The sequence below is a fragment of the Passer domesticus genome, chromosome 24 (genome assembly GCF_036417665.1).
Source record: "Passer domesticus isolate bPasDom1 chromosome 24, bPasDom1.hap1, whole genome shotgun sequence".
Lineage (NCBI taxonomy): Eukaryota > Metazoa > Chordata > Aves > Passeriformes > Passeridae > Passer > Passer domesticus.
In genome coordinates, this window is record NC_087497.1 from 3,346,877 (window position 1) to 3,372,540 (window position 25,664).

The 25,664-nt window shown below is 46.2% G+C and overlaps 1 long non-coding RNA gene across 6 annotated transcripts; it reads left to right on the forward strand.

Annotated features, from left to right (window-relative positions):
• The first annotated feature begins 2,178 nt into the window (after positions 1-2,178).
• LOC135285780 (uncharacterized) lies at positions 2,179-23,538 on the forward strand. Of its 6 annotated transcripts, none has more exons than XR_010350481.1 (3): positions 2,179-4,571; positions 4,677-5,405; positions 5,508-8,528. It is a non-coding gene; the product is annotated as an uncharacterized LOC135285780 (long non-coding RNA). The 6 variants fall into 6 exon arrangements; XR_010350483.1 differs by lacking the exon at positions 2,179-4,571 and adding an exon at positions 16,137-23,538 and having other exon boundaries at positions 4,584-5,405; positions 5,508-5,738; XR_010350482.1 differs by lacking the exon at positions 2,179-4,571 and adding an exon at positions 8,542-8,785 and having other exon boundaries at positions 4,584-5,405; positions 5,508-5,738.
• Positions 23,539-25,664: the final 2,126 nt, after the last annotated feature.

Consider the following 25,664-nt stretch of genomic DNA (forward strand, 5'->3'; position numbering starts at 1 on the left):
CTGTCTTTTCTTGTATTTGGTTTCTACCAATATCTTCCTGATCATTGCCCTGGTGCCTGCAGTACAATTCTCTGAGGAACCTCGGGCTCTCACACTCTCCTCAGCAAGCAGCAACACAGATTTTGCCACCTCTCCACCCCAGTGTGTGCTGAGCAGTAACCATGCTCTGCCTGACATGCAGCTGCACTGGCAATGATTGTGCCCACTGCTGTCAGTCCCATTCCTGGTTCTCAGATGCAGCAAATGAGTATTTCTCTTTTTTTGTTCATGCACCTGATATTTCTTCAAGTGTTATTACTGTTCTGTGCCAGTTTTGATGGGACTGGAGTTAGTTTTCTTCATAGTAGCTCCTATGGTGCTGCCTTTTGCAGATGAGGTGAAAGGAGTGCTGATAACACACTGATGTTTTAGTTATTGCCAAATATTGCTTACACAGCATCAAGGCCTTTTCTACCTCTCAGACTGCTCCTCCCCTGGGGGGAGGCTGGAGGCAAAGGAGAAGCTGAGAGGGGACACAGCTGACCCCAAGAGATATTCCACAATATACAACATCATGCTGTGCATTAAAAGCTAGTGGAAGAAGGAAGAAGGAGAGACATTCAGAGAAATGGTGTTTGTGTTCCCAAGTCACTGTGAGTTGTGCCAGAGCCCTGCTGTCCTGGGGATTGCAAATACCTGCCTGCCCATGGGCAGTGGGGAATGAATTCCTGCTTCTGTTTTGCTTGCACACGCAAAGCAATCCAGGAATTTTACCTCTTAAGCTGTTATCTCAACACATGAGTTTTCACATTTTTACTCTTCTGATTGTTCCCCCATCTCACTGTGGCAAAGTGAGAAAGCTGTGGCATGATGCTGGGTCACCTGCCAAGGCTGAACACATCATGTCCCAAAGGCAGGATCAATTCAGGGCATTCTCTGTAAATGCACCAGAGTTCCCTCTCCATTTCCCCACCTTTGCTGAAGGATACAGTGGGCTTCCTAAAATTCTTATGGAATGTCTGTTCTTCAACCTGACCCAGATAACTGATGTGTTATGCTATGATGCTTTGCCAGAAAGAAATTACAGTTTTTCTTTGACTGTTTGTTTGGTTTCCATTAGCAGAGAGGTGAACTACAGAGTACTCAACTGATACCTTTGAAGGACATGAGACTTAAAACCAAATAAAAGATCTACTGTGTGTTATAAGCAATAATCAATAATTAAAAGCCTTGTTAAAACATTGTTGAAGAGTATTTCAGAAGAAAAGTAGTTATACTGCATTTCATGCTTAATTCAATGTCAATTAGCTGATTGTTAACTTCCCTCCAGCTAAATCTTGTTCAGCACAGAGAAGAGAAATCAAAAGCATTCTAGCTTTAACAAGCCTAGTGTTTCAATCATTCATCTCTGCCTGCGGGCTCGAAATCAATGTCAACAGACGTTTCACTGCCATTTTATCAGCCATTTCTGCATGTCACTGTTTTCTCGGCTGCCCTGATTGTCCCTCAAAATCGTCTGTGGGAATTGGAATTCACCTGGAGCAGAAAACCGGGCAGCCCACACTTGCTGTTAGCTGTCCCACTGCAGATAACCTGAACGGTTCTGAACGGCTCTGAACCATTCCAGACGGTTCTGAACTGCTCCAGATGGCTCCAAACAGCTCTGAACGGCTCCGAACCGCTCCAGATGATTCTGAACAGCTCTGAATCACTCCAGACGGTTCTGAACGGCTCTGAAACACTCCAGACGGTTCTGAACAGCTCCAAACCGCTCTAGATGGTTCTGAACGGCTCTAAACCGCTCCAGACGGTTATGGATGGTTCCCGACTGCTCCGAACGGCTCTGGACAGTTCCGAACCGCTCCAAACGGTTCCAAACGGCCTTGAACGGTTTCGGATGGCCCCGAACGGCTCCGAACAGTTCTGAATAGCTCCGAACGGCTCCAAACGGCTCTGAAAGGCCCTGAACGGCTCTGAACGGCCCCGAACGGCTCTGAACGGCCCCGAACGGCCCTGAACGGTTCCAGACGGCCCCGAACGGTTCCGTGCGCCCGGGAGCGGGCAGGGCAGGGCAGGGCCGGGCCGGGCCGGGCCGGGCAGCGAGGCTGGGGCGGCCTTCAGCACCGCGGACAGCACCGCCCGCCCGCGCCACTTCCTCCTCCTCCTCCTCGGCCTTCCTCCTCCTCCTCAGTCCTTCCCTCAGCCCTCCTCCTCAGCCTTTCTCCTTCTTAGTCTTACTCCTCCTCAGCCCTTCCCTCAGCCTCCTCCTCGGCCTTTCTCCTGCTCAGCCCTACTTCTCTTCAGCCCTTCCCTCAGCCCTTCTCCTCCTCTTCCTCCTCCTCGGCCTTCCTCCTGCTCAGTCCTTCCCTCAGCCATCCTTCTCCTCCTCATCCTTCTTTCTCCTCAGCCTTCCTCCTCCTCAGCTTTCCTCCTCCTCAACCTTCCTCCTGCTCAGTCCTTCCCTCAGCCATCCTTCTCCTCCTCATCCTTCTTTCTCCTCAGCCTTCCTTCTCCTCCTCAGCTTTCCTCCACCTCAGCCTTCCTCCTGCTCAGCCATACTTCTCTTCAGCCCTTCCCTCAGCCCTCCTCCTCCTCTTCTTCCTCCTCCTCCTGTTCCTCCTCCTCCTGTTCCTCCTCCTCGCCCTTCCTCCTGCTCAGTCCTTCCCTCAGCCATCCCTCTTCTCCTCCTCATCCTTCTTTCTCCTCAGCATTCCTCCTCCTCCTCTTCCTCCTCCTCAGCCTTCCTCCTGCTCAGCTGTTCCCTCAGCCTTCCTCCTCCGCCTTTCTCCTCCTCAGCCCTTCCCTTGGCCTTCCTTCTCCTCCTCCTCAGCCTTTCTTCTCTTCAGCCCTTTCTCCTCCTCAGCCCTTCCCTCACCCCCTGCTCCTCTTCAGCCTTCCTCCTCCTCAACCCTTCTGCTCCTTGGTCTTCCTCCTCCTCAGCCCTTCCCTCTTCCTCCACCTCCTCAACCTCAGCCTTCCTCCTCAGCCTTCCTTCTTCTGACTTCCTCTTCCTCAGCCCTCCTCTGCCTCGGGAACCAGCCAGATTCACACACACAGAATAGCTTTATGTGTGTGAATAACTCTTAAAAGATGAATAAATTGAGGGGCTCTCAGGCACAAAAGTTTTTCTACCTACATATGTTTGAATTGCCTGTAGAAAGTCGTGTCAAAAAGTAGCAGGTGACCACATAAAATTTATAAAGCATCACGGGCATTGCTATTTGCTTCACAATGGCATCACATCAATAAATTGGGAGATTCACCTCTGTGAACAGAAGAGATCTAGGCTGAAGTCTGAATTTGGATGTTTGGGTCTTGTCAAGCTCCCACAGAACTTGAATTGACAAAACCTGGGTGTGTGATTGCTGCACTTTACTCTGCAGGGAATGCAGCAAGGTATGGTGCACTCAAGAGTGACACAGCATTGGTATTTCATATTTCCTGCTGTTTCCAGACCTGGTCCATGCTGCTTCAGCTTCAGCTTTTGAAAGATCTGATTCCTTTTTGGGATCTGTGGTTTTCTGCCTACTTCAGGAACAGGATACAGCTGGTGAGAAGAGCAGAATCACCATCATTACCCTCAACACACAAATGGGTTCTTCAGCCTCATTCACCTTGGACAAGTGATTTAGTTAAATGATGGGATCTAAATGTCTTCACCAAGACTAAGAGAAACTTGGCATCTGCCCAGACAGGATTTGGTCACTGCTGTTTCAAGCCAAAAAAAAAAAAAGTTATTTCCCTGGCTCAAAGATGTTTGCAAACACTGACAAAGTGCCCATGGATCAGACAGAAGTTGTGGAAGTTCATTATTTTAAATAGTGATCAGGAGCCTCACTCTGTTCCTCCAGTTTGTGTCATGTTGCTGTGGAGGCATCTACAGACAGGCAAAATAAAGTACAGGCTGTGACAAGCCCGCAGTGTTTACCACATGTGGCTCAAGTGAATTCTACAACTGATCTTCTAACAATTTCAAGCATATTTGCCTTAATAGCTAACAGTAAATTTCTATTTTCAGGATTTTACTGTAGGTTTGAAGACTACTTTTGTGACACTTTGGTTCCAACAGAAGTGTTTTTTCCCTTCATGAAACAATGATATTCACTAGGTGATTTTACAAACATTCCTTCACTGGAATGGTGTTACACCTTAGCTTGTTCCTGACTCTTCTTTTGGTTTTTCTCATTTTTGTTTCTCAGTTCAAACTGTGACTGCATGTTCTTTGTCAGGAGCTGCTTCTGGTGCTGATAGAACCATGTAGAACCTTGAAGGATGGGAAATGGGGGCTGGGGCTGACAAGTGCCATCAGAACACCAGCCATACCTGTGACATTGCACAGATTTGACTGTCAGAGCTCCAGTTCTCCTTGATTCTGTCTCACAAACAGCTCAAATCAAAGCTTTTTGCAAGAATTTCTGCTAAAAAAAATAAAAGCTGAAAGTGCAACAGGGCAAACCAAATTATGCCAAAATTCCAAAATGTTTTCTTCAGGAAGATCCCAACCTTGTTGTCATCAGTGGAAGCAGCAGTTTGCTGTGAACTCAATACTGCATTGATCTCATATGTGCCTTCATGCAGAGACATCAAAATGAGTATTTGTTTTTTTTTTTATCTGGTATAAACTTTTAAAAAGAAAGAACCAGTCCCCTGTGGAGAAGCATTTATATGAGCTGACAAGAATCATCCTCTCTTTTCAGGTTCCAAAAAGTGGTGATTTCAGTGCAGGAAGGTGAGACTTGTCTCCAAGACCTTTTTCTCTTGGGGCTGCAGAAACAGCAGTCAACTTCTTTGTGGCCTAAATTAGCTGAGGATAAAGAAAAATCAACACTCTGGGGAAAATTCTGTGGGAAACAAAAAGAGGGAGAGAAAAAGAATCTTCACTTGAAAAAAACCAAACTTTTTAGAATAAAACAAACTTTTCAAAATGAAATTGATTTTTCAATTTCTGAGACTTTTAGGCTAAAAAAAAAAAGGTGTCTTTTCCTATTAAGAAAATTGCTTTCACTTTCCTGCAATGAAGAGAGTTTTTAACGATGGGAGAAGTTGAGTGTAGCTGCTGAGGAGCTGAAGTGGGGATCCAGCTATCAATGCGTCACCAGCTAAATGTGATTTGAGATGCAGTTTGCTTTTCTGTATCTCAGATCTCAGGGCTAAACCACAAACTGTACATGACACAACTAAATTAATATTTAAAAATAATTACTTGCTGCCTGAAGGTAAACAGAAAAAGGGTAAATAATTGATAGCACTGGGACTGCCACACTGTAACTCTGCTGAGCGTTTATGATGTGCTGTGAAGGTTCAAAGGGATTGCTCGTCTGCTGCCTCTGAAGGAGGGTTTTTGCTAATCATTCCAGGGCTTGTTTTGTCAGCCAGCAATGTTTTCAGAGTTTGAAGCACCAGAATAGAATGCCAGCTTAATTTAGGTGAATCTCTAGTTTAATTTACTAACTTTCATTCCAAGATTTGCATTGTAAATGATAAGGTGATTTTCATATATTTTTTTTTTCTTTTAATTTTTTTTTTAGCCCATCAACATCTGAAGGGAAATTTTATGTGGTCTGCTGCCAAGAATGTAGAGTAACTTGCATTTAAGGAGTTGTTACATAACATGCCACCCTATGACAATACCTGTCTGCAGAGCCTGGTGATGCCTTGAGAGTTGGTGGCTCTTCTGTTTCCAGTGATAAAAATCCATCCTCTTACAGCCCAACACAAGAATAATCAGTATTCAAAGTGGCAGATGACTGTAAAGAAAGGTCAGTGATTTCAAACTGATTAATTTTCCCCCTCAGTCAGAAAACCTCTCACATGGATTATGATGATTATTTTTATTATTATTATATCTGCTGCCTCCACAAAGGACATCATTGTTTTCTGGTGTTGAAGCACAGCATAAGCAAACACAGAGGTAGTGAGTATGGGGAGTCAATAGCTACAGGTCTGCAGGATATTTAAACACAGAGCCATGCACCTCTGTGGGGAAACGATCCTCAGGTAAAACTTCAAAAAGAGAACAGAACTGTCAGCAATGCCAGGTGGGTTGGGTGAGCCAAGCACTCACAAAGTTTTATTTGCAATAGATATCTCAGTGCTAGGGATGGGAATGTGGCTTCTTGTCTTTGTGCCCAGTCAGACCTTCAGTAATGACAGCTTCTCTAATGCTTTGCACTGCCTAACACTTTCATTTCATTGCTTGAAAATTCAATCTAAGCTTTCATTTCCATTTCCAAAAAAATGAAAAATCAAATTCTGTACTCAGATGCCCAAGCATGAGGGTCATTTGAAGGCACAAAGTAATTCACACACTCCACTGAACAGTAGCCAGTGTTTCAGTGAAATCTGGGAGACTTTTTCCAGCTGCTGTGCATCTGGAAATGAGCAGGAAGGATGACTAAATAGAAAACATGAAAACATATGGAACCTCTGTCACTGGAGATTGGCAATATGTAAAAAAAAATTGTCTGTTTTTAGGAGTGCTCTAGTCCTCTCTCTCTCTCTTTCAGCCCTAGAAGCCCAGGTCTGTATAATTGAGACACATAAAAATTGAGCACTGAGTCTCAAGTGGGACATAGAGGTTTGTGTATATTAGGTCCAAGCTCAATGTTTATAGCAGGAAAATCAAATTGCCAGTTTTCATGTTTTAAAAGTATGATTGCAGCATTTGGATTGTCCTGTATGTTCTAGCTCCACCAGCCCTCACTTACATGAGAATCCCCATACTCATTGTAAAAAATAATGCTATTTCTAACCCTCATTGTTTCAGAGGAAGGCTTGAAAATGTGGCAGGAGGCTCCTAAAGCAGAAGGGGACACACCACTGCTGTGCTCTCATTCCCTTACTGCTGGGCCAGGGAACTCCTGCATTTGCATGCCTGGTGTTCCCAACACAAGGAAAGGCAAAAAAAAAAAAAAAAAAAAAAAAAAAAAAAAAAAAAAAAAAAAGGCACAAAAAGGAAGCCAAAAACAGTCTGCTCTGAACTCCATTCCAACATTCAGGTCACCACCCTTCTCCTTTCTTCCCCACACCCAAGACCACACACTTGCACTTGCACCTCCAGGCACACGTCTGCCTGCCAACCCAATGGAGGTTACAATCTCACTGCAGTTCTGGTTATCTTTCAAAGAAAAATGTCCTAAAAGAAACCCCAGGAGCTCAGTGGTGCAGCCCCACCCCCGGCCACGGAGCATGACCACACTGGCAGCTCTCAGGCTGTGCAGAGAAAGGGATTTCTTCTTGTTGGGAAAGTGGCCAAGGGGTGTTATAGGAAGCAGCTGCTCGGAGGCAAGTCATTGCTGTTAAAGCATTTGCTGCTCTGAGGGAATGAGGAGCATTGAGACAGACTCGGGCATCTCCAGCCAGTACAAGAATTTACTGGGGAATTTTAGTTTTTCTCCTCTGGATTTATTTTATGTTAACTGCAGGAGTATTTCATCAGACCCAGGCCTTTGTTGTATTATCAGCTTGAGAAAAGGGAAAATGGGGATTCTGTGTTGAACACTGATGTCTTCATTCTGCAGGACTAATAACATTATTTTAGTTTAAAAAAATCTGGGAATATCTACTGGGCTGACAACTGTGGTGCTTTGTCTTAATGGGGGATTAATTGGTATTTCTAGAAACAGAGAACAATATAATATGAATTTTGTTTGAGATTTCTGCCAGGGTAGTAATTTGGTGTATTATGAGGTTCGTCCTGTGGAAAGGACAGTAGTGAAAATAACTACTGGGCCCTGACTGAACTAAGACCTAAAAGCTTTCACCTTGAAGAGAACTTGCCTTGAAAACATTTATTCTTTCAGAGGTGTATGCCAGCAGCAGAGCAGCCATCCCAGGGAAGCTTCCCAGAGAATGCAGTAATACATGCAATAAAGAGATTTTTCTAGTGAAATACCCACTTGTGAACTGTTCATGGGTATAAGAAAAATGGATCTGAGGTCTTGCCACCTGAGTTCCCTTCCTCTCCCTCAGTAGGTTATCAGCATGAAAACAGGAAATGAATTGGACACCATTAATAAAACATGAAGCCCTCGTGTTCAGGTTCTGTGCTCTGTCGTTCAAGTGAAGAAGACACTGTGTGAGAAGGAAACAGAGGAGTCACATCCACAAGTTCATTTACTCTTTTTAACTACACAGCAAACTTTGGCTTAGACTTGGAACTAAACCATTATTTTCTTCCCCTGAATTTATTGAAAAGCTTTTAAGCCCTCATATAGAAAACCTGAGGGATTGTTACTGAACTGTGAGTAGTCTTTCAGAACATAAAATGTTTTCCTAATAGATTTTACCAATAATTAGATTATTGTCAATACTGATTTTTACTCAGAAGTGTCTTTCACTGTGATATAACATTTTAGATCTTGTTTTCCTGCATTATTTTTGGAGCTGTTGGCGTGGCACAGACTTTTTTTCACTGTGATAGATGTCCTTTTTTTGCCAGTTGCTTGTTTGTGATTTCAGCCACATCCTGAGACATGTACCTTGGTCTTTTTGGGGGGCTCATTTTGCTAGAGGAAAATGTATGATTGACCCATCTCATAAAATCATTGTTTTTCACCATAGAACAAATTACTCACCTCAAAGAATAGAGACCTACATGAAGCAGACTGAAAGACCCCCCAGTGCCAGCACCACCACCTTTTCTGTCTGTACTATAAAACCATCTCATGAAAGCTTATGGTCCCAGCAGCAATCCAGGGATGAGAGCTTGCAAACTTATTAGGGAAAAGTCATGGGAACAAAAGTAGAAGACCCGGTTCAGCCAGACAAAGAAGACTTCTGCAGCTGTAATAAAGGCTTGGTTTGCTCTATGGGGGAGTTTAATTGCAAAATACTTAGCATAGGTGAATCATAAGCAGCCTAACTATAGGAAGAGGTTAACCACAGTTGTAGGAAAGATTCATCTGAGGCTACAATAAACAAGTTTTTTGGTGGGAAGGAACCAGAAGACTCCTCAGCTGTGGACAGGCCCACTCCCGAAACTCAAAGGTTGAGCTGTGAGCCCAAAGCAGCTCCTCCTGACTTTAGACAGCTCCTTTAGGAAGTAGCTAAGCACAAGGCCAGGTGGAAAGATATTTGTTGTTAGTGGGAGTTTTTATCAGACTGCTGTGGCTGGAACCACTAGTTCATCTCCCATGGGAGGCAGTGCTTCTCATTAAAGCCTACCACAACTGTAAGGGTAACCTTGAGATTATTAGAACTTCCATATTTTTGTACAAACTGACATATTCTCACTGTTAAATAAATATGGAGGCACTTCTTCCTGGATCCTGGCCAGATAAAGGAGGCTCCAGTCTCAGAGATTTTAGGCCAGGTCCAAATTCCTTCAATTATTTCTGTGTAGTCTCCTCCAAAACAACCTGTTAGCCAGATGTGCCTCTTGCTTAATTCCTGAAATGCAGAAGTAACACCTCAGACTAGGGGAGAAACCTGGGCAGTAAAGCAATCCACAATCAGCAAACTTTAAAATTCAGTGTTAAAGTTAACTCAATTAAACATTTTTCTTTGCAGACATCTATGAGTCTGATGATAGGAAATTGGATTTGATTCATTCCATACAAAGGGACAGTCTGGTAAATGTACATTCTCAGCCAAACCATTAGTTCACCAACAGAGTAGAATCATGTTTTCACTGAAATTCATGTTACCATTTGGTTTCCTTGTTCTTGTTGTCTGGCTCCATCCATAACAAATGCAGCCAAGCTCTAATTCTCAAACTGTTTGAAGTTAGTCTCATGAGAGATAGGCTAGACAATTCATTGGAAAATATTCAAATTATTAATAAGGTTATTCCTAATTGCGCAAAACATTCCATATTAACATTTTTTATTTCAGAACATCTTTGTTACTTGGGGTTTGGGTCACAAGATTTGATTTTTTACATTATTAATCTATTGTATCTAGGACCCACCTTCTGTTTGCAGTTTGAGGTTATTTGGAACAAAAACTGTAAACATCTGTGGACACTGAAGAGTGATGCAGCTGCAGGCTGGCTGGGGAGGGCTGAGTGGGAGCCTGAGTGAGCATGATCAGTGGAGTGGATGTCTGACTGGCTGTGTTCATGGAGGGTACCTTGATATGACAGAGGGGATGTGAGGCTGAGCATGATTTATGGGGAGTAATCAGCACTGGAGCTCCAACAGGAGTCTCTGAACTTAGATTAAAACACAGCAGCACCTGCTGCTTCCTGCAAATACATTTTTCCTGGAAAAAGAGTTCGCCTTCTGGAGTGTTTTCTAAATAACACATCTCTGTTCTTTTTTAAATATTAGTATGTTAAATACCCAAAGAACTCTTGCTGAAAATGATGCCTTGGTTACATGAGCAGAGTCCACTCATTTCCCCAGCAGAGGCACTGAGTACCCAGGGCTGTCTGGAAACCACCAGCAGTGACTGAGGAGGGTGGGCTGGGATGGACAGCTGGGTCCTGCCAGAGCTCTGAGCCAGGCCCTTCACTGAATCATTCATGGCAACTCCCCTGCCCAAACTGCATCTGATTTTTGTGGAAATATTTCCTGTGACTACATTTTTAGCCCGCTGCCTGTAGAAATGTATTACATCAGGCATTTTTAAGGCTTTTTTTTCCCCTTGCATCTAGTCCAAACTTTCCCTTCCCCAGCTCCACATCACTGCTTCTCATGCTTGTGTCTCCTGCCCCTCCCTCTCCTCATCCTCCTGCATATTCACATGAAATGAGAGGTAATTAGGGACTGATTCTGTCCTCTTTGTTTCTCCAGACTGTGACTTAAATTCTACCCTCCTGCAGCAAACTCCACTGAGATCTTAAGGACTGGTCCTTTTTTGGGGGTGCGCTTGCTGCTGTATCTAGTTCTCAACACAAAGTTCTTTGATATTATAATGTTGTAATGGCAGGAGACCCTGGTTAAGCAAAACCAGAACTGGCTGTCCCTCCCTCCCTCGGGGGTTTCAGGTTATTAACAGGGCTTTGCTCAGCTGAGCTACAGGGATCTGTCAGGTCTCTGCCCACATTCCTGTCTTGCAGCTTCACAATTCTCATACTATTTTGGAAAGCAGGAACGAGGCAGCCTGTATGGTCTGCCTCTCATGGCCACCAATCTTTTGAAGTTAGAGGCTCACAAAATCCTGCTGTCCATCTCTGCCCTACAAGAGGAACGTGTCTGTGAACCAGACCCTCTGTGGGTGCAGTCTGCACCCCACTTGTGGCTCGGCAGTGCCAGTGCCAGGGCAGGCAGCCCCTGATGGTGAACCTGGGCTCTGCCCTGCTCACCAGCCCCTGCTGCTCTGCCCCTTGGGAGCCTTGCTCTGAGTTCCCTGCTTTAAGCTCATTATGCAGCATTATATCAACTGTTTTATTGCAATAAAAATTAATCCCAGCAGCTGCAACGTCATTGTCTCGGGTGAAACAGTATTTTGGAATTGTTTGGCACTACCTACTTTCAGTAAGCCCCTGTTACACAGGTGTTTCACACTGTTTACTCCACTGTGTAACATGGAGCTGATACCAACACGAAATGGTCTGCAGTCTCTTGTTTCTCCCCTTCCTGAGCATCCTCACAAGCAGCAAAGTTGCTTCATGTGCTCATTGAAAAACCCTCCAAAGCTTGTGCTGGAGCATTCCCTGTTCTGGGAACCTCACCAGACCTTCATTCCCATTCTGTACACTTCTTTTCAGTAGGTGCACTGCTCTTTAAGTCATATCAACAAAAGCTACCAGATCTGTGATACTTCTCAGCCCTGTAGTAAGGAAAAGAAGTGGCATTGGAGCCAGAAAAAGAGTTTGGTTCTTTAGAATCACGTCTTGGTTTGGGATCTTTTCATTTGCCTCGGGCAAATGAAAGCCCTCCCCTGAGTTTTTCATCCTCTTTCAAGGTGCTGTTAAGAACCTCCTTTTCAGCTGGCTCAGCTTGCAGTCTGTGGTGGGTCTCCTGCACTGTGCACAGGTGTGCCCTGGGACTGGGACAGGCATCACCTGGCACACATGGCTGAGAGGCTGCTGGCCTGCCCCGTGCTGCAGCTCTGCGTGGATCTGCCAGCAGCATCTGAGTGCTGAAAGCTCTGTGTCCCACAGGCCACCCCCTGCTCTGCTGGAAAACTTTTTGGTTTTTGTTTGTGCCAGGTGAGCAGACTGGGTGGTGATGCTCAGCACTGGGTGGTGATGCTCAGGACTGCATAAACTGGGTGCAGCCCAAAACTTCCATGTCTGCAGCTGTAGCAGAACCAAGAGAGGAAAGGCAGGAGGCTGCATCTCCCTGCTCCACTTCTTGCCTGGTCTCCTGTGCCAGGGCCACAGGGCAGCACTGTGCCAGCACCAGGGAGAGGGCTGGCATTGGGTTTTTCTGTATGCCTCAGGATTATTCCACCACTGCCAAGCATGCCCAGATCCTCCTCCGTGCCCAGCACCACGTGCTTCATCTTCATGTGCTGAAGATGGTCTCTGCTGGGGCTCAGCAGGGCCCCCCAGCCCTGGGCAAAGTCTGCAGTGGAGCAGTGATCAGAGCCACTTAAAAAATCTCCTTGGAGAGCTCCTATGACATCACTGCTTGTGTCTTGGTGTACCATGCCCAGGACAGTGGCCTGCCAGGCACTGGGCATGATTTCTGGTGTAAACTTGAGATATCTGCAAAGGAGAGCCTGACTTCAGCATCTTCCAGACAATCCCAGTGGCAGAAAGCATCTGAGGAATCCCACAGACTCACACCCAATTTTCAAGGCCAGCATTTCTCCCAGCATACACAGCCCTGCCCAGGAGGCTAGCCAGGCTACATTATCTGGAGTTTGGATCTGGACATGAGGAGGCAGGTGCTGGGAAAAACAGGCAGGCACATGAGTAGTCAAAGGCAAGAGCAAGTGTTTCAGGTCTGCACACTCAGCACATTGTACCCCATCCAAACTGGGCTGGGGATGTTGAAGCAGGGAAAGAGGGAACAATGAGGAGTGGTGCAGGGCTTCTGCCAGACTGAGCACAAGGCAGCACCAACGCTCTGTGAGATGGGGAAGGGAATTTTGGACAGTGAGATTCAAAGATCAAGAGGAAAATTTTAGGGAAAAAAGCACAATGGGCTGAAGTTCCTGAGGGCTGTGATGAGAGACCCTCAGAGGCAGGGCAAGGGGTCAGCATTCCACACCTGACTGGGTGGGATCCCCATCTCTGTGCGATGCCCAGCTGCAGCCTGTGCCTGGAGAGCTGCACTGGCACTTGGCACGCTGTGAGACCTCTGTGCATGAGTGTTCACCTTCCAGATAGAGCCTCAGCAAGGAGAAGGTTGATAGAATTTAAATGGGGGAGCTAAGGACTGATCTGTGCTGGGAAGGGTCTCAGGCCATGGCCAGGAAACATCAGGTGCACGGCAGGGGAGTTGGTTCCTGTGCTGGGAGGTGCCACCAGCACAAATCCCTTAATAGTCTTTTAGTCTCAGCAAGGCCTTGAAAATCAATCAAAGGATTAGCTAAGCAAATCTGGTTTTGTGGTACATGATCCAGCTTTGTGCAATTGGATCTAACATTGCTCAGACTGTCGCTGGTGACAGCTTGCTCCTGTGCAGGGCTGTGCAGGAACAGCTGCAGCTGGCAGGGAGCAGAGAGAGGAGTGGGGTCCCACCCCTGGCAAACCCTGCTCAGGAGCAGGAGTGCCAGAGCACAGCAGCACAGTATGGCTTGTGCCAGCCCATCACTCCCTGCCACCAGCGTGTTCTCTTCACTCAGAAGCTTCTGAGAACTCTCAGAAGTTTCTCCCTGCAGAAGGGAACAAGAGCCACTGAGCCCTTCTCATGAGCTGCTGGCTTCTATGGCTTTTGTGACACTTTTCTCTCAGGAGCAGTAACCACTGTGGTCCCTTTTCCCTCACAGTGGGGGCTCCCTGGCTCCAGAGCTGAGCTGCACACAGGAACCAGACAGACCCTTCTCCCTCCACATGCACTGCTGAGCCTCATCCCCAAAGGACCATTTCTGAGCTGCCACCAGTGAGAGAAACAACAAGTCTCCCCAACAAGCCTCCCTTGACATTCTGGCTCCTGGCAGATCAATACTTTGATTCATTTGATGACAACAGCAGCAATCCACCCGGCTGACACCTGGCTGGGTCTGTTTCCAGCCTGCTACAGGAGTGTTTGTGCAGCTTCTGACAAAGCAGTTTGCTTCCTCTCCAGCTGAAAGCTACTCCAAGTGACAAGATGAGACCTCAGCCCCCTGACAGGACCTGAATCCCCCAAACCCACTGTGGCTGCACAGCGCTGGAAGAGCTGGATGTGGTCACTGGACTTGCTAAGCAGTCACAGTGACCAAGTGATGTGAGGAATCACGACACATCGCCCCCAGAACTCAGCAACATTTTCCTCTGCCCCCTTTTCCCCCCAGACTCTTCCACAACCTGTGGCCAGGTTGGTTCAGTCTTGGTGCTACATAACACGAAGTGATGCCTGGCTGCTGGATTATCCTGCTCCCTGTAAACTCGTGAGCCTCACAGCTCTGGCCTGTCATCCACTGGGAGCTCATCTATGCAAATCTGCTCCAAGAAAATGAGGTCTATAAATAATGGACACCTTGGGCCTGCATGTCGGTACAAGGTAATCCATTGCCCTGCTTGAAATGTATCCGGCTATATTTCATGCTTCCATGTGAAAGTTACAAGGAATGAAAAGTACCCAGGATAAAATCCAACCTGTACTCGACTTCTGACCTAAAAAAAAAGAGGCAAAAAGTTCCTCAGAGCAAACTGGAACTGGTGTGGCAGGAGCCCAGTCCTTGGATGCTGTGCTGAGCACTCCTGCTGCTTCTGCCTCCTTCACAGTGCCTGCCCTCCTCCCTGCTGGTTTTTCACAAGGAATGTGAGAAAGCTTATTGATATCATTTGCCCAGCAAAGGGCTAGCTCAGATGCTAACCAAAACCAGACTGTTCAGTTTTGTTGCCTTTAAATATTTTCCAATGGAATGTATTTGCCCCACAGCAGTTGAGAGGCACTTCTCTCCTGACTGCTGCTTTGGGTGGCCCAGAAGTTTTGGGAACACAGGTCACAGAAATCCAGGTAAATTGTTCAATTCTTTCCCTCCCCTTGTTGACAAAGAATTTATTTACATTGAAAATATTCAGAAATGTGCATCAAGGTTGGTGTGGGGTATAGAGCAGCATCCACAGGAGGCACAGCTCCACAGGCTGTGATTCCTCAGCCTGAGAAATGTGACTGCAGGACTGCAAGCAATCTCTGCAATTGTGAGCAGCATGAAGAAGTCAACCAGAGGTGACTTGTTCACTGGTTCTGGTTCTTCAAACAGGAGAAGGTGGCTCCTTGCACAGTGTGTCATTTATCTGCAGAAATCTTTGCTGCAGAATGCTGTGCATGCTGAAGGTTTACATAAATAGAAAAAAAAAAAAAAGCCAGACAAAATTATGGAAGGGTTAAAAAAGGCTACTGGCTATTGAATAACAAACCTCACTTCTGTCATGGGAGATCTCTGCAAGCTGTCAGGCCCTGGGACTATTCTGGAGAGGCACTGGGTGAGCTTTGTGCTGTCCTGACAGTCCTTCCTACACCTCTATTGCTGGACAGAGCATTATTCCCCTGACCTCCTGCAGGCATTTGATGTTATGTGCCTGTGCCTGTGCCTCTCCTCACCCACGATTTCCACCCAGATTACCTTTTTCTAAAAGTCACAGATTTAGTGTTACAACTAAATTCTGCACTAATATATTTTTGTACTTTGAAAAGCATCTGGACAATTCTTTCTGAAAGCACCTTCTGGCTACCCATAGAGCATTCTGAAAAGGATGAGCCTTTAGATAGGCTGGCAAGTCATATAAATAGTAAATACTATTGGTTCTGAGGATTGAATTTTCCCTGGGAAGTCTGAATCTCTAGTTCTGTAACAGCTTGGTTATCAAATAGATGGTTTATATCTTATTAGGTATTTCCATCTGTGGATGGAAAAAGGTTCCATTGCATAACATTGCCAGAAGTGCCAACTTCACTGCCAGAAGTGCTTTTGGGCCCCCAGATCAGCCTATTTAAATAACCAGCTCAGATTTTGGGGTGCTGTGGCTGGTGGGTGTGCAGGGAGGGCCCTGGCCACTGTCAGCACCCCCCAAGGACAGAGTCCACCAGCAGCTCAGCCCCAGAGCTCCTGCCTCTTCTGAGGATGGTTCTTCCAAACTTGCATACCAATCTCAGTTTCTTCTTTTCCAGCACGTGTTTGTTCACTTTTGGTCAAGCTTGACTGAAGGAATCTGGGTTTTCTGCCATTGTGGGGGAGTTTTGCAGTGCAGCTTCCTCAGAGGTTCAACCTGGCAGGCGCCAGAGGAAAAGGACAGTGTCTGCAGAGCGAGAGCATTCCCACACTGCTCTTCCCCTCTTCCACCTTGTCCATCTGCTCTGCTTCTGGAGGGTGAGCTGGAAAACAGCAGTGCCAATGGTAATCATTTGCTGAGAGAGATTCACAGTGCTGAAGAACCCTGAGAATTTTAATTACTCACAAGTACCACAGGATGCATTGCTTTGAGCAGCCACTGGAATAGATTATCCTTACATGTACAACAAAGAACCTGGGAACTATTCACAGGCAGGTAAAACAGGGAATATTGAAAGAGTAAAAGGAGGGAGAGTGTTGACATGAGTGAAAAGAGGAGGGAAATACTGGGCTCAGTGCCTGATTCCTGATCCCTAAACTTCTTACTATAGTATTGTGAAAGTAAGGAGGAATAAACCTAACACCACAGCTCCTCCATCAAGAAACTATTATTAATACAGTGCAGCTAAGGTAATTAACCAAATCAGACTTAGTCCAGTGCTGAAAGGGATTTCTTCCCCCAGGGATAAGCAGATGTCTCAATCTAATTATACAAGTTATTTAATCAGAACCAGAGGTCGGGTATCTAATGAAAATACTTCATAGTGTTGGGGGGAAGCTGCAGCTCTGAAGCAGTGCAAAGGGGGTCCACAAACTCCCACACCAGTGCAGTTTCTAATGTTCTACCTTTAAGTTACTGTACATAACTTTAGGACCTCAGGATAAGAATTTGAAAGAAAAAAGAACACATTCTAGCAAAAGTCAGTGTCACTGCCCAGCATGGAAAGAAAATTCTTCCCAAAATGTCGCTGGTGCTCCACCCAGCTAGAGTGCTGACACAGGAACAAACAGCTGTTTGCTCTGAGGCAGCTGCCAGGTCTGTAGTACCGTTCTGTGAGCCTTGCCTCACCCAGATAAGAACTGCAACAGGTGTCTAAACCTGCCCAGAGCCCAGGCTTGCCAGCAGTGGGGGTGCAGCTGGTAGCAGCACAGGCTGACAGGGAAGTGCTCACTGTGCTCACTGTGCTCTCAGGGACAGGCAGAGCCCCTGAACCCACGATCCTTGGGATACACAGGTGTCTGAAAAGCAAGTGGAGTTCCATTCCCACTGGGAATGCTGTGCTGCTGCCATCAGCACTTCCTGACAGTCACAGACTGGGGCACATCCAAGCTGCCAGCCCCAGCAGGTAAAAAGAAAATTTTCTGTGCTGCTGCTGAGAATTTTGTTGAGAAAGTTGTAGGAAATGTTGACCCAAATAAGTGGGACTGGGAAGAAAGGAGTCCAGAACAGTAGCCAGAGTGAAGAGATGACACATCATTGCACCATGACTGGAGAGAAAGACCAGATCCTGAGGGCCTGTTGACTGCAGTGGGAGTTTGATGGCCCACAGTACAGTTAACAAAATACAAGAAATACAAGTTGTGGCACTGATCAGAGCTTAGATGAGACAGTCCTGTAAGCAGTCTGAGAAGTCCTGGGTACATGCCAGTAAACAACTTGCAACACACAGGAACAAAGAGAAAATTGACTTTGAACTCTGCTGTCCTACATCCACAATCACAGAATAACAGAAGAAGCTGAGTTGGAAGGGACCCACAAGGATCATCAATTCCAGCTCCTGGCCCTGCACAGAACCATCCCCAAGAGTCACACTAAATGTCTGAGAGTGTTGTCCAAACACTTCTTGATCTCTGTCATGTTTGGTGCTGTAACCGCTGCCCTGAGGAGCCTGTTCCAGCACCCAGCCACCCTCTGGGGCAGAACCTTTTCTTAACATCCAACCAAAACCTCCCTGACACAGCTTCAGGCCATTCCCTCCGGTCCTGTCACTGGTCACCAGAGAGATCAGCACCTGCCTCTCCTTTTCCCTCATAAGAAAGCTGTAACTGTGATGAGTCTCCCCTCAATCTCCTCTCCTCCAGCTGAACAGACAAAGTGAGATCAGCTGCTCCTCACAGAGCTCCCCTTCAAGGCCCTTCACCTTCTTCATTGCCCTCCTTTGGACACTCCTTCATAGCCTGCTTTCTTGTACTGCAGTGACCAAAACTGCACACAGAACAGCTGCATTTTCACACGCTGTATAAATAATATCACTCCTTCCATCACCTTGTGCCTGCTCCACACCAAACACCCAAGCAATCTGCCCATGAATAAAACCTAGCTGCCTGTGCAGAGCACAGTGGCTTGTGGCTTCAGGACCCGTGCAAAGCCATGTCTGCAGTGTCCACTGGGGGATGGCACCCAGCTGGCTCCTGTGACACAGCAGGAGCCACTCCTGCCTCATCAGCATTACAGTCCAGTGGGACACAGCCTACATTCAGTCCTCTGCCTTCTTTGAAGCACAAATAGTGTATGAAAAGGAGATTGAGGAACAGCTCTTTCCTAAGACTTGCCCACTTGCCAGCTCTGTGGAGCTGTGACAATCTCTGCTTGAGAAGATTTCTCTTCTAGAAGCAAAGCTGTGTGTATCTGTCATTTCACATGTGATGATCCCTCTTTGAAAATTCAACTAACTGAAGTCAGTTCAGTTGGAAAGGTGGACAGCTCAGGGTTTTTCTTTATAGGGAGCAGCAGAATGCAAGTTTGAGATCAGGCAGTGAAGCAAGGTTGTGACAGTAACTCCAGTGAATGTCCATTGTCACTGGAACCAGCAGAAACTATTCTCTGAGGACAGTGCATGTCCCTAAGGCATGTGATTGGGAAGGGGGGCTGCAGCCAGAGGCACTGCCCTCCTGGCACTGGCCATGCTCCAGGCTGAAAGCAAACTTGGAATTAATGTCTCTTCCCATCCAGGTCTGTGGAGAGATTTTACAGGCGTCAGTGGCAGCAGGATCAGAGTAGAATCTTAAGACTCTTCCCTGGAGCTCAGAGGAGTTTAATGGAATAAAGTCTAAGTTGTAATTAATTGGCTTCTACGTCTCCTACAGGAAAGAGTTAATGAAGGCACAGCTTGTCTGGCCGAGGGGCTGGGGAGACTCCTGTAGGCTGACTCAGAGGTGGAACACCCTGCCAGGGCACCGAGCAGGCTCCTCTTCCTCAGCTCCTCCTGCCCCAGCTGCAGCAGTGTCAATCTGTCCAACAGCGTGGCTGGAAAGGTCTGTCCCCTGCAGCACCTGCTCTTCTCACTCAGTTCAATGCCCTTGGTTTGCACAAGAAAACTTTGTCCTCCAGGTGAGACATCCAGCTGTGTTTTGATGTTTCCATGGTGATTATGGACCACCTCCATAAGTGCTCTGTATGGGACTGAAGGAAGCACAGGTTAATAAAACTACTTAAATTACTAATGAAACTGCCAAAGGGAGGGCAGAAACCTGTAGGCTGCTGAGAAGCAACACACAAAGAGAAGTTAGTGGGTGAGTTGGTCAAAGATGAGCCTCAGAACTGGCCAGGTTTGATATTTTCATCATTGAGCTTGGCTCAAAAAGAGATGAAGAAATGAAATTTTTTGGTGGCACCATCAATACAAAAGAGCACTTAGTGAGATGCTGTCCCAGGCTTTATCTTCCACCCCAGTTGCTCACCACTTCCCTTTCCCTGAGAATGGGAGCAGTGAAGAGCCACCAGCAGCAGCAGCTCTCTGCAGCTGAATTCCAGGCCCCTGTTCCAGTGTGAGCACAGCCAGGTTCACACTCAGTGTGCTGGGGTGAGGGCAGGGAGAAGCAGAGTAATCTGAAGGTTGGTGCCTGATTCCTGTTCTCCAGAAGCACATCTTCACCTGAGAAATTAATTTCATCAAAAAATGATGTTTTCCTTCCTTCTGAACTCACCTTCTGCCTCAGTTATCACAAAAGGGCTGATGAAAATTCACCAAAAGTGCAACAATTATGACACAGGGACAGTTCAGGCAGAGGAAGGACTCTTGGTCTTGAGAATAACCTGAATTACACCACTTTAAATCCATACTGGCAAAACATAAATATATGGATTAGCACCAATACAGCAGATCAAAGCCTGAGGTGGAGAGTTTAAGCCAGGCATAATTTGTAGTAAAAACAAAATTACAGGGATTCATCCCTTCATCTCCCTACACTTGCACCTCAGCCTTGCCACAAAGAAAATTTCTGCCTCCCTGTTTTTCTGTATCTGTGCATTTCTCAAAACATCTCAGTTTGGGAAGCCAACCTGGGAAATGTGGGGACAGATCTGGAACTGTGCATCATTACAGTAACCAGTGTGGAGAGGGGTGAATAAAGGAACACTCATTTCCTGCACCAAATATGACTGGAAAATGTAAAAATGAACCATTCTCTGTACAATTCCCCTTCCTCAGCAATCAGCCTTTGCAGATTTCTGGACAAGCACAGGAGAGTTCCTGACCAGGTGCAGGTGTGGTGATTCCTGAGCTCCTGTTAGTGCAGCCCAGTGAATATCAGCTGCTTCTGCTCCATGTTCCAGTTGATATTAGATGACAAAATCAAGTGATGCCACAACCATGGGCACCTTCATCTGCTGAATGCATAATCTTTCCTGCTGAACCCCACCAAACTCACCCCCAGGTCTTATCTGTTCTAAACTGAGTATTTATTATGTGGTTGCTTTATGTAAACTGCAGAGATCCTCATCAACTAGAAACCAAAAACCTTCATTATTAAGGTGGAACTGAGCTGAGAACACACAGAGTGAAATCACCAACCTCCTGTGTTATTTTGGGAAGAAACACTCAGTGCCTGGGGCAGCTGGTGCTAAGCCCTCCTGATACCCCTGACCTCACTCAGGGATGACTCTGGGTTTAAGGTGAAGATTTCTTCTGGCCATTATGCAGAGATAGGAGAGACTTCCCCAGGGTGAGGGGGGCAGAGCTCTCCAGGGCTGGTGGGCAGGGACAGCAGCAGCAGCAAAGGAGAAGAGAGGACACTGAACCCTGCCCCAGCAAACCAGAAAAATCCCATTTTGCTTTTGGAGAAGGGCTGGGCCAGATGGAAGAGGCCAGGGCAGGCAGCTGCTCACCAGCCATCACTCTCCTTTCTGCCTGCAGCACCACCACAGCTGGGTGACCACACAGCTGGGAGCTCGGGGCAAGGATGTTTTGTGCACACAAAACTCCACAGCACTTGAATGCTGGCATTCATTGAGGGTAAATACCAACATTCCTGTGCTTCTGTGCTCTCATTTATATTATAAATGCTAATCAAAGAGTTTGAAGCAAAAGACACTCAGAGAATTCAGAATGTACGGGCAGCAAACGTATTTCTCTAAAGCTGGAAATTAATTCTCTTTTCCCTTTCTTACTTTTACTGAATCCCATATAGATTGACCCAACTACCAGAATTGCAAAACTCAGACTCCACCAGCCAAGACTCATAACATTTTGTTCCTAAGCAATGGGTAGTTGCAAAGACAAGGTAACATTTCAGAAGGTAAGAAATCAGTCTCCAAAATTCACACTTCTGAATAATCAGCTTTTCAAAAGCAGCTTGTTCTCCACAGTAAAGAACAGCTTTTTTTTTTTTTAATTCAAACCCTTCAGCAACATTAACATTCTTGGTGCAGGTCCCTGCCCTGTCATAGCTCTTATCTCAAGGACAGCACCTCGACAGCAAAATGCCACATCCGTCACATGGGAATATCAGCAACTGCCCAGTCATCTTGAGCACAAATAAAGTGCACAACCCACAGTTCTGTGTCCTATCAGCTGCTTTCTAAAGCTGCTACATACCCCTGAAAACACGAGTAAGACTGTTTGTTTCATTATGGCCCTTCCTGGGCACACAGGATGAACCAATTTCGTATCTGTGCAGAAAGCCAGGAAAGCCAGGAGAGACATAATGCAGAGAGACACTGCAGCACCACACACGTGCTCCAAGTCATGCAGAGCCACTTGTGGAGATGGGCATGTGCATGTATTCATCTCTGTGCACATGCACAAGCCCTGCTGGAGGTGGAGTGGGGCGAGCAGAGCTGTGGGTTATCCCTGCCTCCTCCTGCGTCTGCTAATCCTGCAGGCTGTGCTGCATGGTGCTGGATGTGTGTGTACATCTTTTTCCCTTTGTTTTGTTTATTACTTTTAATCCCCTGGGGCATATCTCTGAGCTGAAGAACTTTAGAGCTGATATGGCTTTTTAAAGTGGGGATTATGTAAATGCATATTATGGGGCTTTCATAAATAGGGATTATTTGTCGACTACATTTGAGCGCTTCCTTTGGAGCCATTAAGGTCTGTTGTGTAAACAGGAATTTAGTGACTGCCTAATATAAATTTCATTGATTCAATAAAAGATCACAACAGCATTTTTTGCATTCATTTTGGTCTCATGAGAACTTATTTCTGGACAATTTTCAAATAATTACAGGACTGTATATGACTACAGCTAATCGCAGTGAGCACACCTCACACATTTGTATTAACTGTTCTCTGTGATTTATTCTCTAGTTCTCTTCCTCTCTAGTTTTATGGCTAAATTCACTGTTGTCCCAGCCACTAACCTGTTAACTCACCAAATTAACCTGTCGCTCACCAAATTAAGAATTCTTCATGTTTAGATGAGCAAAGAAAAAATAAGATTTTGCCAAAAGGCATAGTCACCCAAAAAGTTGTAAAAATTTCTTATCTGTGCTCCTAGATATCCTAGATGAAAGACATTTAGGCAACATGCTAAAAATTCTGGGAAACACTGCCTCTTCTCAGGGCAGTTTCACACTTACAGGCAGATTCTGCTTGGAGAATTGACTCTGGGCCTCCTCTCAGCTGACAGGAAATGCAGATGTCCTTCCTTGCTGCAGAGATGGTGCAGAGCCCCTGCTCTGTCATTTTTGTGTTGAGAATTACACAGGAATAGGTAGGAGGTCATATTGTAGAAAGAGTAAAGAAGGTTTTATTCAAGAGAATAGCATGGTTTTATAGAGTGAAATGATAGATTTGATTTGATTGGCTAATTAACAAAAGCATCTTCTTCACACAGTGTCTTTGAGAAGACCAGAAAGATGAAGTAGAAAAGCACTACTTGTAGATTGTTTACACTTAAAAAGTTATCACATCCTAACAGCTCTCTAAAAATTCTCACAAGCCACTGTGAGAAACTCTTGCCATTTCTCTCTCTGTCCCACGGCATCCACACTGCTCCAGTGTCCAACCCAGATGTTCCAGCTGGTGTCTGAGAGGGGCCCAGGCAGGAGCAGCAGCTGTTCCCTCAGTGCAGAGGCCCAGATGTCGGGCAGTTTCCCGGGGAGCAGATGTCCTGGCAGGACACACTCCTCACCACAGAGCATCCCCAAGCAGCCCTGGGGCTGGCCAGGGCAGGGCAGAGCAGGGGCAGCAGCAGCAGCAGCAGCTCCCTCGCTGTGCACAGCAGCCCCAGCTCGGCTCCCTCCGTGCTGAAACTCCTCATTATTACCATTTCAGTCCTCCCACCAGCCTCAGATCCAGCTGCATTAGGCAGGTTGTGATGCTGTCACAGTCACACAGAGAATGAATCATATCGAACATCGCCCATGGGGTTGTTTATTCCTTGAAGAGGGAATGGACTGCATGCCAATATCCCTGGCAAGGCTTAATGAAGGAACTGGCTTTTGCTAGGAAACCTGGATGCCCTCCTACAGGGATTTGCTGGATGGCATGGCTCTGAAAAGCTATGTAAAAATAAGAATAAATAGAATAAAAATTATTAAAATAAAAATAGGAAGAGACTTTCAACATAATAAAATCTTGGTAGGGTCTTTCAAACTGTGCAGTTCCTCAGTCCCAGACCTCAGTGGAGACAGGGATATCAGGAATACAAACATGAGGGTCTGGCTCTGAAAGTTAGTGCTTATACAAGCATCTGAATCCTTCCTGTTGTCCTCACTTAGGGTCAGCACCCTCTCCTTTACTCTTATCTCCCTCATGTTGTTTAATAAAAGAGAGAACTTTGCCACCAGGATCTGACTTCTGGAGCTGGGAATCACTGAGGGAGGAGTTAAATGGGAATTTTGCATCTTCCTCTGCTGTTTGCTGTTGCAAGTTTTTGAACTGTATTTCTATTCAAAAGAACAAGCCCAATTCAGTTCTATTAACAAGAAAAAGCCCAAAGCAGAATCAGTGCACAATGCCTTGGTTTACAAAGATCATTTGATCAAATATAAACCATCACTACTGTGTAAACAGTCTGTGATGGGCACCTCAGTTATCACACATGATGTGTCCTCTCCTTTGGTAATTTCTGAAACATATAGAACAGATGAAATTTTGAAATGCAATCCAGTCTTCAGCTTTTGGAAATGATTCATTCTATTAATGATTTACTGATTTATACACAGCTTATTTTGCATAAAGTTAGAGCTGGGCACATTTATTCATTGTGGTTCCCTTAAAAATGGATATAAATATCAAAAGCAATTGGCTACCAAAAATTTTAATATTATGGCACTGCATCATGGAGAGTTGACATGAATATGAGTCTGGGTCAGAAAAAATATAGAGAAAATGCTTAACCAAGTATGATATTTTACAGCATGTCACTGAATCATTTGAAAGGCTTCTATTCATTACAAACGTATGCAGTGTGGGCAAAGGATTCCTCAGGAAAATAAGAAAGATAAATTATTCTCCTAATGAAACATGCTACATGATCTATTGGAACCCATCTCTCCCACAAAGTCCAGCCTTTCTCTAGGGCTGTACACCTGTAAAGAGAATATATATGTATACCTGGGTTCAGTGAGAGGAACTAATTACTTTTAATTCCACAGCAAAACATGCAAGTGCTCAGTCCCAAACTTGTCCCCAAAGCCAGGGGAGAGACTGCCACCAAGGTGTGCCACTCTCCTAGCTGCCCCTTCATGATTAAACCAAGCAGGGCCCAGCTCCCCAGGGCTCTGATGGGATGCTGAGCCCTCCACGGAGCAGCAGCAACCCCAGGGCTGCAGGCTTGGCCCCGGGCTGCTGCAAGGCAGAGCAGCTCCCGTGGGGCTGGGGGCTGGCACCCACCCACTGCGAGCCTGGAGGAGGAGACAGAGCCCTGCAGCCCTGGGTGACCCCAGGCTGGAAATCCAGGCTGAACCGGGGTCAGGGTGGGTCAAATCAGGGATCACAGGGAGGCTGTGGCAGCTCTCTCACCCTGTGGCACTGCCACAACCCACAGGGCCACCACTGCCCTGGGTGCCAAGGGCACTGTGCTGCCCATGTGCCACTGTGGGGTGCTGCAGCTTGGTCCCCCCAAACCCAGAAGCCAAAACTGGTTCTTCTGTCTGCTGGCTCCAACAGTCCCAGCATGCAGGGCTGGAGGATCCCGGTCCAAACCAGTGCTTTGGTACCCCGAGGTGACAAAGTGCCTCCAAGGCACAGGAAGGGATGTGGCACAGCTCACAGAAAGCCTTGCAGTTAATGTCCTGAGCAGCAGCAAGCCACCCTGGCCAGCTGAGGAGAGTGCAGGGCATCTTGACATGTCACACTCGTACACATATTGATCCCACGGTTCATTGTTCACCAGAGCCCTTGGCAAAGGTCACTGTC